At 42.9% G+C, this 16,134-nt stretch overlaps 1 protein-coding gene across 2 annotated transcripts in view; it reads right to left on the bottom strand.

The window, feature by feature from the left end:
- ttll3 (tubulin tyrosine ligase like 3) overlaps window positions 1–14,453 on the bottom strand; it is a 44,676-nt gene extending 30,223 nt beyond the window's left edge. The window contains exon 1 of one of the 2 annotated variants that reach the window (XM_008105560.3): window positions 14,197–14,453. The gene's annotated coding sequence lies outside the window, so the exon portion shown is untranslated. The remainder of the gene's footprint in view (window positions 1–14,196) is intronic. The other variant, XM_062973745.1, reaches the window with a different exon arrangement.
- Between the last annotated feature and the right edge of the window lie 1,681 nt (window positions 14,454–16,134).

Below are 16,134 nucleotides of genomic sequence, written 5' to 3'. Positions count from 1 at the left end.
CCGACGGTGGGAGCCGCAACGACAGCGAGGTTCCAAAGAAACCAGGCAGGGAAAAGGATCCAGGGAAAAAGTCCAGGGGCGAAGGTTGGTCCGACGTCTACAGCAATCTGGCAAGTATAGTGGTTAAATGAGACACTAAGGGAACAGCGCCGGGAGGGACACAAAGGTTCCCAGGGAGATAAAAGGGGTTCTGTCTTGTGATTCCTGACACACACCGTTGAGTGTCCAGGTGCCCAGTCCAAGGCAGTCCCCTCTATTAGGCAGGATGGGAGGCAGTGGGTTCAAATCCACCACCCCATTACAGTGTATGTTAGACAATTTCGGCTCAGTTGCAAGTAGAGCCGTAGAAGGAATTCCCCAGAGAACAAGACTTGTGAGGGTGCCCCAAGACCAAGTCGTGCAGGGCTCATGAGGAGTCGCAACTCCCGGGGAAAGGAAAAAAAAAAAACTGTTTGATTTCTTTGTCATGTGTGGGGAATAATGAGTTTCAAGTTCTGCATGTTTCGTGGTAATATTGAAGTGAAAATGAAAAATGAGTCTATAGATTTACACAAAAATGTTGAGCACAAATATCTAGAAATGTTTTATTACGGTTGAAAAAATCTGATTCGAAGAGGGTCTGTGTTAGTTTGCTTTTGCTGACAAGCTGCAGAGAGGCGAGAAAAAGGGAGGGAGGCTGTTAAAGTGGCTCAGAAAGTTTTCCTTGTTATTTCTGAGAAACAAAAGCTGTTTTCTTAAAAAGTTTTCTTTTGCACCTGGGCCTCATGCCAAAAAGATAGTGGGAGAATCTTGGCAGACAGTCCAAGGTAAAAAACTCCCTGTCATTCTGGTTAAACTCAGGCGAAATGCCCAGAGAAAGATAATGGAATTCCAGTGGACAGCCAAGGTCAATGAAAGCCGCTGTGAACTAGTGAAGTTTTAAAAATGTAATGTGAATTTAAAAAAAAAAAGAAAAAGAAAGAAAGAAAATGATGATGTAAATGTGTGTGTATATATATATATATATATATATATATATATATATATATATAATATTTTGGGGTTCTGTCTTTCACCTGGATCTTAAATCCTTGCTTTGGACTTATTTTGGGACAACTGGGTGAGAATGTTTCATGAGCTGAGAGAGAGTGTGTGATTTTATCTAAACAACTAACCACTAATCAGAATTCCTGTGGACCTTGTGTGAATGAGATGTATGTGTTGAATTCAAAATGCATAAAGAGTTATAAACAATGTTAGTAGATTTGTTCAGAAGCAATTCGGAAGCTGTAGATATTTTTTTTTGGAAAAAAAAAATGGTCTTAGGCTTGAAAAAAAAATCCTTGTTTTGAAAGAACAATGCTTCAGTGTTTTTAGAGAACATGGTGATACAACAGATAAGAGCTGGACATCTGCCCAGAAATTGAATCTCAAGGAAAAAAAAAATGAGCCTGAACAAGTGTACTTTTGAAAACTCAAGCCTCTGTGGGCTACTCCCCCTTTTTCCTGTTCTACAGATTTTAAACCCCTTACAGGTTATAGGGAAATGTTGGAGGTTCTTTTTTTTTTTTTTTTTGCAGCACTTTGGAATACAGGTGATCTTGGTGAGTCAAGAAGAAGGAGAAGGAATGTGAATGAATGTTTTGGAAAGGAGAGGACAAGGAGAGGAGTTATTGGTTGTGGAGACTTTGTATGGAAAACTGTCACAAGTTGGCAGTGCAAAAAAATAAATAAATATATATTTATTTTTGGAAAAAAAAATTGATCCCATATTCCTGACACAGAAGGATTAAGAACTGACATTGATTTTTAAATTTTTGATTGACATTTTATTCAAAAAGGGAGCTAGTGCCCAAGTGATAAAAAGTTATCCTTTTGAGAACCAAAGACATGATATAATTGGCTGCATCTCATGTTGCTTCATAATAATTTTGTGAGATTTGGATTCTGAACTTCGTGATTTTGGCCCAACTCTTTCTAAAGGTTACGGGAAGGAAGGACTAGGACTTTTGTAAACGGGACATTAGATCATGCAAATAGGGGCATTTTTTCCATCGCCCCCAGCCTGGATTTTGCCAGATTTGAGAAGCGGCAGGAGGCTTTTCAACGTGTGTTACTAACAAATTTTGAGTTGTTCAACGAGTCGGTGTAAAAGGGGAATTGAGTAAGTTTAACACTGCAGCAGGACTGGAGTGGAAGATTGCATTGCAGCAAGTGGATACACGATTGTTAAATCGTTTGCGGAAAGGAAAAGAAAAAGATGCGGAGAAGAAAGATTTTGTTGGATTTCAAGACAGATGAGTGTGTTGTCAAAGGCACAACCTCTGAGGAGGCCTGCCTTGGATGTGAGCGAAACGACTAGAGAGAGTGCTTCAAGAGCCATACAGCCTGGAAGGATGAGTATTTCCCTCCCCTTCTTTTCCCTCTCATTGTTTTTTTGCTACAGGTCCTGAACTCCTGTATGGGATAAACCCAGAAGTCTATGAGACATGTTTATTGAGAGGCCTGGGAGGGCCTATAGGTGTTGCTGAGTGTTAAGGCTGTGATGGAGTGTGGCATCAGGCTGGAGGCTGTAAGGGCTGACCAACTCAACAACATACAATTTTCTATTTTGACCCAACTCTCCTGGATAGGACCTTTTGTAATGGGACATTGCAAATAATTCGGATTTTTGACGGATTTGAGAGACAATGAGGGACTTTTTCATATGCCATCTAACAACCTTGCTTTTTAAGCCAAAAGGAGGATATAGCACGGAGACAATGTGACAAAGAATAAAATAAGTTAACCATTGCAGCAGGACCAGAGTAAAAAGGATTACTGCAGATCGCGAAAGAAGGCCCATGGAGGAATCATTTCTCAAGAGGCCATGGAGGGGTCGTTTGGGAGCTGAATAGTGGCCTACCTGCCCCACCCGTGGAGAGACAAGGGATTTCAACAAGATTGGCTGAGACAAAAGTGATGCCGAACAGGATGATCGACAGATGGGTAATCCGTTCCCCCTCCCCCATTCTCTCTCACTGTCTTCCTGCTTTTTTTTTTCAGCTTTTTTTGGACTCCTGTTCCTAAATTGGAGATCCATAAGGCATTGTTACTGAGAGGCCTGTTTTCCAAAATGGAGATCCATAAGGCATTATTACTGGAAGGCCTGTTTTGGAATCCAAAACCCGTAGGAGTTTAAGTCCACCCCACGCCTGTGATGACTCATGGGCCTTGTAGTCCTGCTCATGACATTGTAATGCCTGATGAAGAAGAAAACTTGGGTTTTTTACCTTCCCAGTCAGAACTGGAATCTTCTCAGCCAGATCTTTCCCAGGCAGATCTGGGAACCTTGCACCTGCAAGAAAGTTGTGTCCCAGAAGTATGTCAAACAAACCCTGAGCCTACATCTCCCGTGTTCTCTCGCCATGAGTTTTGTAAACAACAGAGGGGTTTGGAAGCAGCTTCGCGCAGGAGTGCTAGAATAGCAGCTAAGAATGTAGCCAATTAAGCCTGCTTTTCATGAGAATCTTTAAGGAGTCAAACATCTGGTCTCAGAGTTTAGCTTTCGTTTCTGGTTCCCAGAGAACTGCTTCGGCGGGAAAGTTAGACTCTATATAGGTGTTTTACCCGCGTAGTAACTTCGCGGAGTCAATTCGTCAGCCTCCGGAGCGAGTTGTGTTTGGACAGCGCGCTCCGTTTCAAGCCTCGTTCCTGCTCAAGCCTTGCCCTTGTTTCCAGCCTTCGCTCCTGTTTCCCAGCCTTTGTTTACCTACGGACCTTGCCTTGTTTCCCAGGACTAAACCTTGCCTTGTTTCACGGATTTTACCAAGTTATTCCACGGACCTTGTTCTTGTTCCACGTTACCTTGTTCCACGATTCAAGCCTTGTTTCAAGTATCAAGTTATTTCATAGCCTTGCTCAAGTTCATGGACTAAAGGACCTTGCCATCTCCCCTCACTTTGCCTGGCAAAGTGAGTGTTTCGGTTATTGGATTACAACTTTGGACCTTAATATTTCATATTGGACATTGTTTCTTTGGACTAATTTTGACCTTTCCTGAAAGGTCTGCTTCTGGACTAACTTTTACATTTGCTTTTACTAACTTTATATATTTCCTTAATAAAGATATTAGATAGAATCTGGCCTCTGCGTATGGTTATTGGTGCTCTGTAGCCTGGGTCGTGACAGTTTGACTCCGCCACCCATAAGCACCAATTAACCAAGGCCAGAATGTCTACCGGAACCGTGCCGGGCGGCCAGCCGATTACCTACACCATCGACAAGGATGAGGTGGACCGAATCCGTGATAAGCTCAACGCACAGGATGGGGAAATAAAGGGTTTGAAGGAACGCGGAATCCGTCTTCCGGCCATGGCGTTGCCAACCAAGTTTACTGGAGAAGCTTCTAAGGTTCATGTTTTCCGTCGCCAATGCCAAGCTTATCTAGAGGCCCGTGATGCCGAGTTTCCCCAGGAAGACATCAAGGTGGCGTGGATTTACAGTCTCCTAGACGGGCCAGCGGCTAACTGGGCGACGGCTCTGTTCGACCAAGCCTCCCCACATCTAAGGTCAGCGCAACATTTCTTGGACCACCTTAAGGCGACCTGGGGAATCGAGGACAATTTGGAGGCAGCCGGGCACAAACTCCGCCGCCTCTTCCAAGGAGACAGACCCATGTCTCAGTACATAGCCGAGTTCCGAGTGCTGGCCCACAACACCGGCTGGAACGATGTTGCCCTCAGAGGACAATTTCGGGAGGGTCTCAACATTGAAATGCTGGAGGAAATCTCCAAGGTGGATCCTCCCCAAACGCTTGAAGCACTCATCGATCAATGTTTACGGGCTGAAGTCATGATTGCCAACAGGAAACAGTGGGTACGAGGCCAGAGCGGTAGAGCTGGGGCAAAACCCCCCGCTCCCGCCAGCGTTCAGCCGCGTCCAGTGTGGAGACCCCCACCACCATCCCCATACCCCAGAGGGAGCGAGGAGGTGCCGATGCAGTTGGGCAATGTGCGTCCCAGATTAGATGCCGCCGAGAAGGCCCGCCGCCAACGCCTAAATCTCTGTTGGTATTGCGGGAATGGGGGCCACTTCGCCAGAGAGTGCCCAGCCAAAGGGAAGCCCGCCGCCCGTCTTGCGGCGGCGTCCTCCACGGAGACGAAGGCGTCTGAGGCGGCTGGCACACAGCCGGCGGGGGAAGCCAACGACCGGGCGTAGAGAGGCTCGCCAACCCGGTCAAGAAACCCATTCAAGAGCCGCCAACCGGGGTCCTGTTCCTTCTAGTGGTCACCTTATGGTCAGCAAAAAAGGGACCCGTCATGATCCACGCCATGATAGACTCAGGAGCTACCAACAATTTCATTGATAGAGAGTATGCCGACTCTCTGGGATTACAATATCATGACTTCAAGAATGCCCGTGTGGTACAAGCCATCGATGGCCGCCCTCTCAAGACGGGCCCCGTAAGCCAGTGGTCGGAACCCACCAGGATGTGGATAAGGGAACATATGGAAGAGATTTCCTTCTTTGTTACTGAGGTTCCCCATTTCCCTGTGATTTTGGGGATTCCGTGGCTGACACTTCACGACCCAAGCATCTCCTGGTCCAACAGAGAACTGCAGTTTGCTTCAAGGTACTGCCAAAACCATTGCCTCGTAGCCAAGGTCTGCCATGCCACAGACACCGAGCCCATTATCACCTTGCCAAAGAAGTACTCCGAGTATTGGGATGTATTCAATGAAAAAGAAGCCGAAAAATTACCCCCACATAGACCTTATGACTGTGCCATTGACTTGGTGGAGGGGGCCCCGATCCCGCGAGGGCATCTCTACTCCCTGACTGAACCAGAGCAAGAAGCTCTCAGGGAATTCATAGAGACAAACCTTCGCAAGGGATTCATCAGACCCTCTCAATCCCCAGCTGCCTCCCCAGTGATGTTTGTGAAGAAGAAGTCAGGGGAATTACGCTTGGTGGTGGACTACAGAGCATTGAATAATATCACCAAGCGGAACAGCTATCCCCTGCCCTTAATCTCGGATCTACTAGACCAACTTCGTCAAGGTCTGCATTTTCCCTTTTCGCTTAAAGATGGACTGCTTTGCTATAGAAATCATGTTTATATCCCACCCGGACCGGGCAGGGAAAAAGCACTTCGTCTGTGTCATGACTGCAAACCAGCAGGGCATTTCGGACTATTTAAAACCATGCATCTGATCCTAAGAGATTTCTGGTGGCCCAAGATCCGCAAAGATGTGGAAAAATATGTCAACACCTGCCCAGTATGCCAGCGCTCCAAGATAAGAAGGGAAAAGCCCTCAGGGCTTCTACACCCCCTTCCTACCCCATCTCGCCCATGGGAAATAATTTCTGCGGATTTCATCACTGACCTACCACCTTCCTGTGGATTCACCACGATCCTAGTGGTGGTGGACCTTTTCACCAAGTTAGCCCATTTCATTCCCTGTGAAGGCCTCCCCACGGCCAAAGAGACTGCAGATCTATTCCTTCAACATGTTTTCAGAATACATGGATTGCCCAAGAGTTTGGTCACAGACCGTGGATCTCAATTCACCTCTCGTTTCTGGAAGGCACTACAAAAACTATTGGGCATAGACTCTCGTTTATCTTCAGCTCATCATCCCCAAACAGATGGGCAAACGGAGCGCACCAATGCCACTTTGGAACAGTATCTTCGCTGTTATGTAAACTACCAACAGGACAATTGGGCTTCTCTGTTACCACTGTCGGAGTTTGCCTACAACAATGGAGTTCAAGCTTCTACAAAAGAAACGCCGTTCTTTGCAAACTACGGCTTCCATCCACGTTTCTTTCCCCCTGTCATTGAAACTTCAGAAGTTCCCGCAGCAGAGGATTGGCTGCAGGAACTCACAGCGGTGCAACAACTTTTGCTCCAACAACTAGACCAAGCCAAGGAGGACTATAAACGTCACGCGGACAAACATCGCCAACCGGGCCCCGAAATCAAGGTAGGAGATCGGGTTTTCCTGTCCACTCGCTTTTTGCCCTCCCATCGCCCTTGCCGGAAGTTGGATGCCCGTTTCATTGGCCCCTATCCAGTGGTAGCGCAATTAAACCCCGTGACTTTCAAACTCCAACTTCCGCGTTCAATGCGCATTCACCCAGTGTTTCACCGCTCCCTGCTCCTTCCGGCGGATGGTGTGCGTCCTGATACAGACCAACCGGCCCCCCCTCCTGTTTTGATGAATGGGGAGGAGGAGTTCGAGGTTGAGGACATTTTGGATTCTCGCTTTCACCGCCGCCGCCTACAATATCTAATTGACTGGGTGGGTTTTGGCCCTGAGGAACGCTCTTGGGAAGACGCCTCCACAGTCCATGCTCCTGATTTAACCCGTCGCTTTCATCAAACCTATCCCGCCAAGCCGCGACCTCGCGCCTCGGGGAGAGAGTCCCAGTTTGGGAGGGGCCTTGAGGAGGGGGATAGTGTGATGACTCATGGGCCTTGTAGTCCTGCTCATGACATTGTAATGCCTGATGAAGAAGAAAACTTGGGTTTTTTACCTTCCCAGTCAGAACTGGAATCTTCTCAGCCAGATCTTTCCCAGGCAGATCTGGGAACCTTGCACCTGCAAGAAAGTTGTGTCCCAGAAGTATGTCAAACAAACCCTGAGCCTACATCTCCCGTGTTCTCTCGCCATGAGTTTTGTAAACAACAGAGGGGTTTGGAAGCAGCTTCGCGCAGGAGTGCTAGAATAGCAGCTAAGAATGTAGCCAATTAAGCCTGCTTTTCGTGAGAATCTTTAAGGAGTCAAACATCTGGTCTCAGAGTTTAGCTTTCGTTTCTGGTTCCCAGAGAACTGCTTCGGCGGGAAAGTTAGACTCTATATAGGTGTTTTACCCGCGTAGTAACTTCGCGGAGTCAATTCGTCAGCCTCCGGAGCGAGTTGTGTTTGGACAGCGCACTCCGTTTCAAGCCTCGTTCCTGCTCAAGCCTTGCCCTTGTTTCCAGCCTTCGCTCCTGTTTCCCAGCCTTTGTTTACCTACGGACCTTGCCTTGTTTCCCAGGACTAAACCTTGCCTTGTTTCACGGATTTTACCAAGTTATTCCACGGACCTTGTTCTTGTTCCACGTTACCTTGTTCCACGATTCAAGCCTTGTTTCAAGTATCAAGTTATTTCATAGCCTTGCTCAAGTTCATGGACTAAAGGACCTTGCCATCTCCCCTCACTTTGCCTGGCAAAGTGAGTGTTTCGGTTATTGGATTACAACTTTGGACCTTAATATTTCATATTGGACATTGTTTCTTTGGACTAATTTTGACCTTTCCTGAAAGGTCTGCTTCTGGACTAACTTTTACATTTGCTTTTACTAACTTTATATATTTCCTTAATAAAGATATTAGATAGAATCTGGCCTCTGCGTATGGTTATTGGTGCTCTGTAGCCTGGGTCGTGACAACGCCACACATACTGGGTATGACAGCTAAAGCCCTGTGAGAGATGGAGATTTTCTTTACAGACTTTTCTTTACACAGAGACAATTCTTGGAGTGGACAAAGAGACTTTCTTCAAATTAACTGAACATTATTCCTTTGATCAAGGAAGAGGAAACACACCCCCAGTTTGACTTTATGCCAAAGACTGAAAAGACCTGAAAGTTGGACATGCATGTGAATGGCTACCTCTGGCCATAGCAACAAATAGCAACAAATCCATCATCGGAAGAAGAATATTTTTAATCCTCATGTGTTGTTTACCTCTGGTGATGAAACTATGTACAAATGCTATTCTGCGCTCATTTTCCACTGAAAAGAAAGCTTGGCTGCAAGCTAGAAGGGATTGGAGGGACCCATAAGTCTGCTCATTTAGTTTGCTTCAGCTTTTGTATACACGCTTCGCAAAAAAAAAATGGGGGAATAAGGCAGGAATGAAGGGGTAGGAGGAAATGGCCATATAAGGAGGTACGAGCAGGCCAGGAACACAGCCGATGGGTTATCACATGGTTTCCCTGAAATCATGTGTTTTGAGAGAAACGAAAGTAATGAAGAAATGTAATACTGCACCACAAATATGCACCAATGGTTTGATATGTGGGCGGTCGTAAACTGAACCCACTGAATTGTATAAATAGACACTCGACCCTGTCTGCGGGGTTCTCCCTTTTCAGCATCTAGTTGTGCGTGGGATGAACCTCTGCAGCTGCAGGAACTCTAGTAAACTGCTTTCTTTGGAAGAAAAAGAAAAAACCTCCAGTTGTCTGTCTCCTACTTCCACTGCGTCCGCACAAGACACACGACAAGCTGAGAAAAGGGGAAGTCTGGTTTCCGCTACACTTCCAGATGCCGGACTACAACTCCTGTATTCCTCATGACTAGACGTCATGACTAGAGATCGGGACATCCGTAGGGATACCAAGGTGCTTGTTTATAAAGCTACTACCTGTGCCCGGCCACGCGTTCCAGTGGTAATAGTAATAACTAGCTGTGCCCAGCCATGCGTTACTGTGGCAAAGTGGTGGTGGTATTGGTTAAAAATTGTTGTGGTATTTTTATTTGACATTATTTGTATTTTTAATTAATTTTATTGTAACTTATCTTTTTTATTTATTATATTTTATTATTTTCTTGTATTATTTTTAGTTATTTTCTGTTATTGTAGTATTTATTGTATTAATTTTTAGTGTTTTTTATTATTTTTATTGTATTATTTGTATTTATTTTATTTTTATTCTTTCATTATTATTTGTGTTTTTATTATTTTATTTTATTATTTGTATGTATTATATTTTATTATTTTATTATATTATTTTTATTTATTTATTTTTGATTGTATTATTTTATTTTGTTTTTTATTTGTTTTTTGTATTTATTTTATTATTTTTGTTCCTCTTTGTATTGAGTTGCTCTGAGTTCTGTGGTCTGCCTGGTCATGTTCCAAACGTATTCTCTCCTGATGTTTTGCCTGCATGTATGGCAGGCATCCTCAGAGGTTGTGAAATGTGTTGTAACAAAAGGAAGTGGGGTTGATATATCTGTGGAATGACCAGGGTGGAAGAAAGAACTGTTGTCTGCTTTAGGCAAGTGTGAATGTTGGAATTGGCACTGAATAGGCTTGTAGCTTCAAAGCTTGGATGGTTCCTGCCTGCCTGGAATGAACAAAATGTGGCTCCCAGTATTAAAAAAATCTGTGAAATCAGGACAGTTAACTAAACAACAGCACTGAGCAATCAGGTAATTCCAGACATGATGTCCTGAGGGCCAGCTAACATCACCCAACAAAGGATTCCTCTCCAAAGCAGGAAGTAGGCAGGCCTTGAAGGTGCAAGGGCATTAAATGGCAATCAAGGTGGGGAAGTGGAACATTCACAGTCGCCTCAGACAGATAAAGAGTTGTCCCATCCTGGATATCATTGGTGAGATAAAAATAAACATCCCACTTGTCTGTTTTCAAACAGATCTCATTATCTCTGAGGATGCCTGGCATAGACATGGATGGCAGTTTGGCAGCAGATAGGGTCGTGAGGGAATGGGATGTTTAATCGGCTTTTCCTGAATCCCTTCTTATTATCCAACATATTCAGTTATCCAATGTTCTGCCAGGGTGTTTATGTTGGATAAGTGAGACTCTACTGTATATCTTATATTATCTGCTTAGAACTGGATTATATCAGGCTCCTTCTACAGAGCTGAATAAAATGCACTCAAGATAATCCAGTTCAAAGCAGATAATATAAGATTATAAATGGGTTATATAGCTGTGCGGAAGAGCCTTGAGTCTACAATGCCATATAATCCAGTGCAAATTAGATAATCTGTATTTTATAGGCAGTGTGGAAGAGAGAGTGAGACCTGAGTAGGTTGCTAGGAGACCAAGTGGGTGGAGCTTAGTCTTCTAACTGGCAGCAATTGGCTAAAGACAATTATTCCTCTCCCTCTAATTAGGACTTTATTTTTCTTTTCTTTTTGTTGTCGGAACGTAGGGGCAAGGATGGTGGATTGTGCTGCCAAATTTCTAGGTTCTGGGGCTTGTACTTTTGTTGTTTAGTGGGAGGGGAGGACACCATTTGTCTTTTTTATATATAGATAATAATAACTTTAGGGGACTCGGGGTGGCTCACATGGGGACAAGCCCAGTTCCAAAATACAATAAACTACAGCATAATTAAACCAATGTAAAACACATAAAATAGTATAAACATACAAACCAGCATAAAACATCAACATAAAACATTAGAACATTAGAGTCTGAACATAATATACAAACTGTTAAGATAAAATTCAGCAGACTCTACAAGAGGGAATTAAGGATCTCATTCCAGAGTTCAATCAATAAGAATGGGGTGTGATAAAGTGCAGTAGTTGTGGCCACTAATAACTAACTGGAACTATTTATTCGAATGCACATCGAAATAACCATGTTTTAAGGTCCTTTCGAAAGATGGACAGTGAGGGTGGACAGTGGTATGGAAAATAAGGTACAGTAGAATCTCACTAATCCAAGCTTCGCTTATCCAAACTTCTGGATTATCCAAGCCATTTTTGTAGTCAATGTTTTCAATATATCGTGATATTTTGGTGCTAAATTCATAAATACAATAATTACAACATAACATTACTGCGCATTGAACTAATTTTTCTGTCAAATTTGTTGTATAACATGATGTTTGTAAAATCATAACCTAATTTGAGGTTTAATAGGCTTTTCCTTAATCCCTCCTTATTTTCCAAGATATTCGCTTATCCAAGCTTCTGCTGGCTCGCTTAGCTTGGATAAGTGAGACTCTACTGTATTGAGGAATTGGTGGTAGTTAGTATATGTTATTTCCTAAAGCTTGTGGATATATAACATCTGTTGGAGGCAAGTACGAATGCTACAATTAGCCAGAATGATTAGCATGCAATGGCCTTTTAGCTTCAAAGCCTGGGTGCTTCCTACTTGGGGGAATACTTTGTTGGGAGGTGTTAGCTGGCCCTGATTGTTTCCTGTCTGGAATTCCCCCATTTTCAGAGTGTTGTTCTTTATTTACTGTTCTGATTTAAGAGGTTTTTTTTTAATACTGGGAGGTTGTGTTCATTTTCATGGTTCACAGCAACACAATAATAGGAATACAGTGTTCCCTCACTTATCGCGGGGGTTAGGTTCCAAGACAACCTGCAATAAGTGAAAATCCACAAAGTAGGGACACTATAATTATTTTAATATTTATACATTATTTTAGTAGTTATACACAATTTTAAGTCTTTATTAATCAATCATGTGTTGATAAATTGCTTCCTTCTCCTCCCGTTGCCGCTTGGGCTCCTTTTCTCTCCCTTTGGCTTCTCCTTCCTCCCTTCCTTAGGCTGTAAATTGTATTTTTTTATGATTTATAATAGTCTTTTAGTTTATTGAAAAACTGCAAAATAGCGAATCCGCAAAAAGTGAACCGCGAAGTAGTGAGGGAACACTGTATTATTAATAATAGTAATAATAATGACTCTGATAATACACACTATTTCTCTGCCTGCTCAGTTTCCTCCCTGAGGGAATCCTTTTCTGGGAGGTGTTAGCTGGCCCTGAGTACACCTGTTCTACTCTTACCGCGGACGCTCTCTCCTGAGGGGGAAATGGGCGAGGAAAGGGAAGGAAGTGATGGGACGAGGCACATGAGACGCCCTGACCACTATTCCCCTCTCGAGCAGCTGTCAACGGTTGCCAGCCACAAGCCCTGCCCAATACAAGTCTTGCTAAAGCGGGGTTAGGCTCTGCACGGAGCTGCAAGGTCCTCTGGGAAATATAGTTGATTCAGTTCCTCGAGGAGGCCTCTGCGCATGCATGGTTAGCAGTTTTTGGTTTTGGGGGGTTTTCAGATATTTGGACTTTATTTTTCTAGGTTTATTTGATTGAAAGACATAGATTGGGTGACTATGACTTTTGTGGCCAAATTTGGAGTGATTTGGTTCAGTGGTTTTGTTGTTTACTCCATGGGAATTACACACATTACATTTTTATATATATAGATTGTCCTCCCAACCCTGCTATATGCCTGCGAAACATGCACTATCTATAGACGTCATACTCAATTCCTGGAAAGATTCCATCAGCGTTACCTCCAAAAAATCCTGCAAATCTCTTGGGAAGACAGGCAGACAAATGTCAGCGTGCTGGAAGAAGCAAAGACCACCAGCATTGAAGCGATGCTCCTACACCACCCACAGCACTCATTGTACAGTGTAGATCAGGCATGGACAAACTTGGGCCATCCACATGTTTAGGACTCTAACTCCCACAATTCCTAACAGTCTATTAGGAGTTGTGGGAGTTGGAATCCAAAACACCTGGAAGGCTGAAGTTTGCCCATGCATGGTGTAGATACAGCTGCATTTGACATCAATTTGATTTGCATTAGTGTTTTAAGCTCTGAACTATATTTTTAATATATGTGTTTTATGGTTCCTTTTTGGTATATTTTTCAAAATTTTGTGCCCCTTATCAAGCCATGGGGGCAGACAAGTAACAAATAATAATACTAATTATTATTATTACTTGCTTCTCTTCAAGTCTTGAGGAGGGTCACAACATAGTTCAAATACATACATAGAACAAAGAACCTATTATTATTATTATAAGTATGACACAGCAAACAAGGTAGATATGCTGGATTTCGTATCACAAAATCACAAGTCGAACACTTCCCAAGTGTCTAGGACTGTGTGATGTATTTTCGGATGATGCGTGCAGATCCCAGTAGGGTGGCCTTTTGCAGTTGGCAGATCGTGATTTTGTCAATGTCTATTGTTTCCAAATGCCAGCTGAGATCTTTTGGCACGGCACCCAGTGTGCCCATCACCACCGGGACCACCTGCACTGGTTTCTGCCAGAGTCTTTGAAGTTCAATCTTGAGGTCCTGATAGCGGCTGAGTTTTTCCTGTCGTTTTTCGTCAATGCGACTGTCACCTGGGATGGCAACATCAATGATCCAGATTCTGGACATCCATTGACAAGTGGGCTACAGAATCATTAAAACCCAAATGAACAGTCACAGAAGCGGCAGAAATATACAATGCCAGAAAACTGCACAATTATTATTATTATTATTATCAGGCGCATGATCAGACCTACTTTTTGGATGTAAGAGGTTCCAGTTGTTGGAGACATGGCTTGCTTTAAGAAAATGATATTTAAGGGTTTCTAAGCATTTTGATTTGTACATGTTGTCAGGTTTGATCAAAAAGCTTGCTTGGTTTGAGAAATAAATAGAAACAATTTCTCATTTACCTTATTGTAGCTCATGCAGTCTTCCTAACCAGAGAATTATTCACATTTGTGGTTGCCCCGTGGCTTGAAGTGTGAACCCGCTACAATATGATGATTTTAAGTGATGGCTAATCTATGTTATTTGTTACAAAGATGTGAAGCCCAGTGAGAAAGCGCAAAAGCAAGCAAACCCTTACAATTGATGCCTAACTAGGAGGCAGGTGAGTAGCCTTGTAAAGCCAGGTGAATGGAACTCACCTGTGACATCAGCAAAGGCTTCTGTCCAGTCATCCAGTAGCACTGCTTATAACTGGCTTATATCAGCCATAATGGAGAAGGGCAGGGATTAAGCGCATTTACTTCTTCTTATACTTGTATTTTCAAGTCATTTCTAAATTATGCCAACCCTATTATGGAGCTTTTAAAACAATGTTTGTTCAGAAGGTTCGTATTTGCCTGAACGGGACTTGCCAAGATCACCCACAGTTTCCATTACCGAGTGGAGATTCAACGCTGTTCTTGAGAGTCGTAGTCCAACAAACTTCTCACAATGCTTGTTCTCAATTATGTACATTATTCTTATTGTAATACAGTGGTTAATATCTCTCAGCTTTACAAAATACTTTTTCCTGATGGAGATGAAATGTGCAAGAACAGATATGTTAATACGAACAAATATAACTGCACTGTCTTTAGCAGTTTTGCTATAAAGACTGTAAAAACATGCACTTGTAACTCAAAATTTACTCCTAGGGTGTAGAACCATTTTTAATGTTCTCCCTCAAAGTCTTAGTAAAGGGAAAAGGCAGGTATGTCTGGAAGGGATTTGGTTTCCCACAAATACATCAGATCAGGCAGTAAGAAGCAGCCTCTGCGTTCATTTGCAAATGAGAAGACAGTGGAGGAAGCTGAGTTGAGGGAACTTTCAAAAGTACTTCTGCTTCAGAAAGGGTATTTATTCCCTAAACCACATCAACAACTTATCAAAAGAAAATAGAGGCTTTGCTAGAGTGAAAACATCGAAATAGTATTACACTGTTTTCCAAAAATATCCTGATACTTTTAGTGACCGTGTGAGTGGGGCCATGAAGCCATTAATGTAATGCTGCATAAATATGAATTAAATCCATGAATACTGTGTATCACCACGTAATAACTGCACCTCTCATTTTGGGTCTCAAAATCGGTTTCTTCCCTTTCCTCGCTTAATTGTCACATTAATTTTCCCAGCTGGGGCTGCCCTTTCTCAGAGACACTTTTAAAAACACAAACAAACTGGAGATAGATGGATGTATCCCTTCTCCCTCTTCAGAGGTAAGGCAGTTTAAACACACACACACACACACACACAAATCAGCAAAATTAGGGCACAATTATTTTTCTTTGCATAACACCATGTAACAAAATTTGAAAGATTTTCTGTTCCTAATTTGAAAGTGTTATTTCCTGTTTAATTGTGTGGTACTTACTTTGAAAGTAGTTGTTATACTCCAGAAACTGTTTTTGTGGCTGCCACAAATTATGTTGAATTGGTTGAGACTGAGATATTCAGTGAAAAACTACAGCAAAATGTGTTACAGGATGTCCCACAAAAACTTTTTTTTTGCAGTTTAATAAACTTTCCCAATGTTTTTGTGATAGAATAAATTAGGAAATGACATTTATAAAGTATATTATTATTTATAACCCAGGAACAAAAATCGTGTTACATTGTGTAATGGTCACCCTTATAGCCCAGGAACAAAAATTGTGCTACATAGTGTAATAATCACCCCCACTTTAAAAAAGGAAATGGCATAAAAATATGGCTATTATGCAGTGAAATATGGTAAATCCACAGAAGTATCTAATGTGATCACCCTGTGTATAGATCAACCTGCGGCCCTCCAAGTTTTTTGGACTTCAGCTCCATGGATTCCTGACCATTCAACAAGCTGGCCTAGGACTTATGGAAGTTGG

This window comes from Anolis carolinensis, chromosome 2, assembly GCF_035594765.1.
Source record: "Anolis carolinensis isolate JA03-04 chromosome 2, rAnoCar3.1.pri, whole genome shotgun sequence".
Lineage (NCBI taxonomy): Eukaryota > Metazoa > Chordata > Lepidosauria > Squamata > Dactyloidae > Anolis > Anolis carolinensis.
The sequence above is the reverse complement of the archived record's forward strand: the minus strand, read 5'-3'. Positions and strand labels throughout refer to the sequence as shown.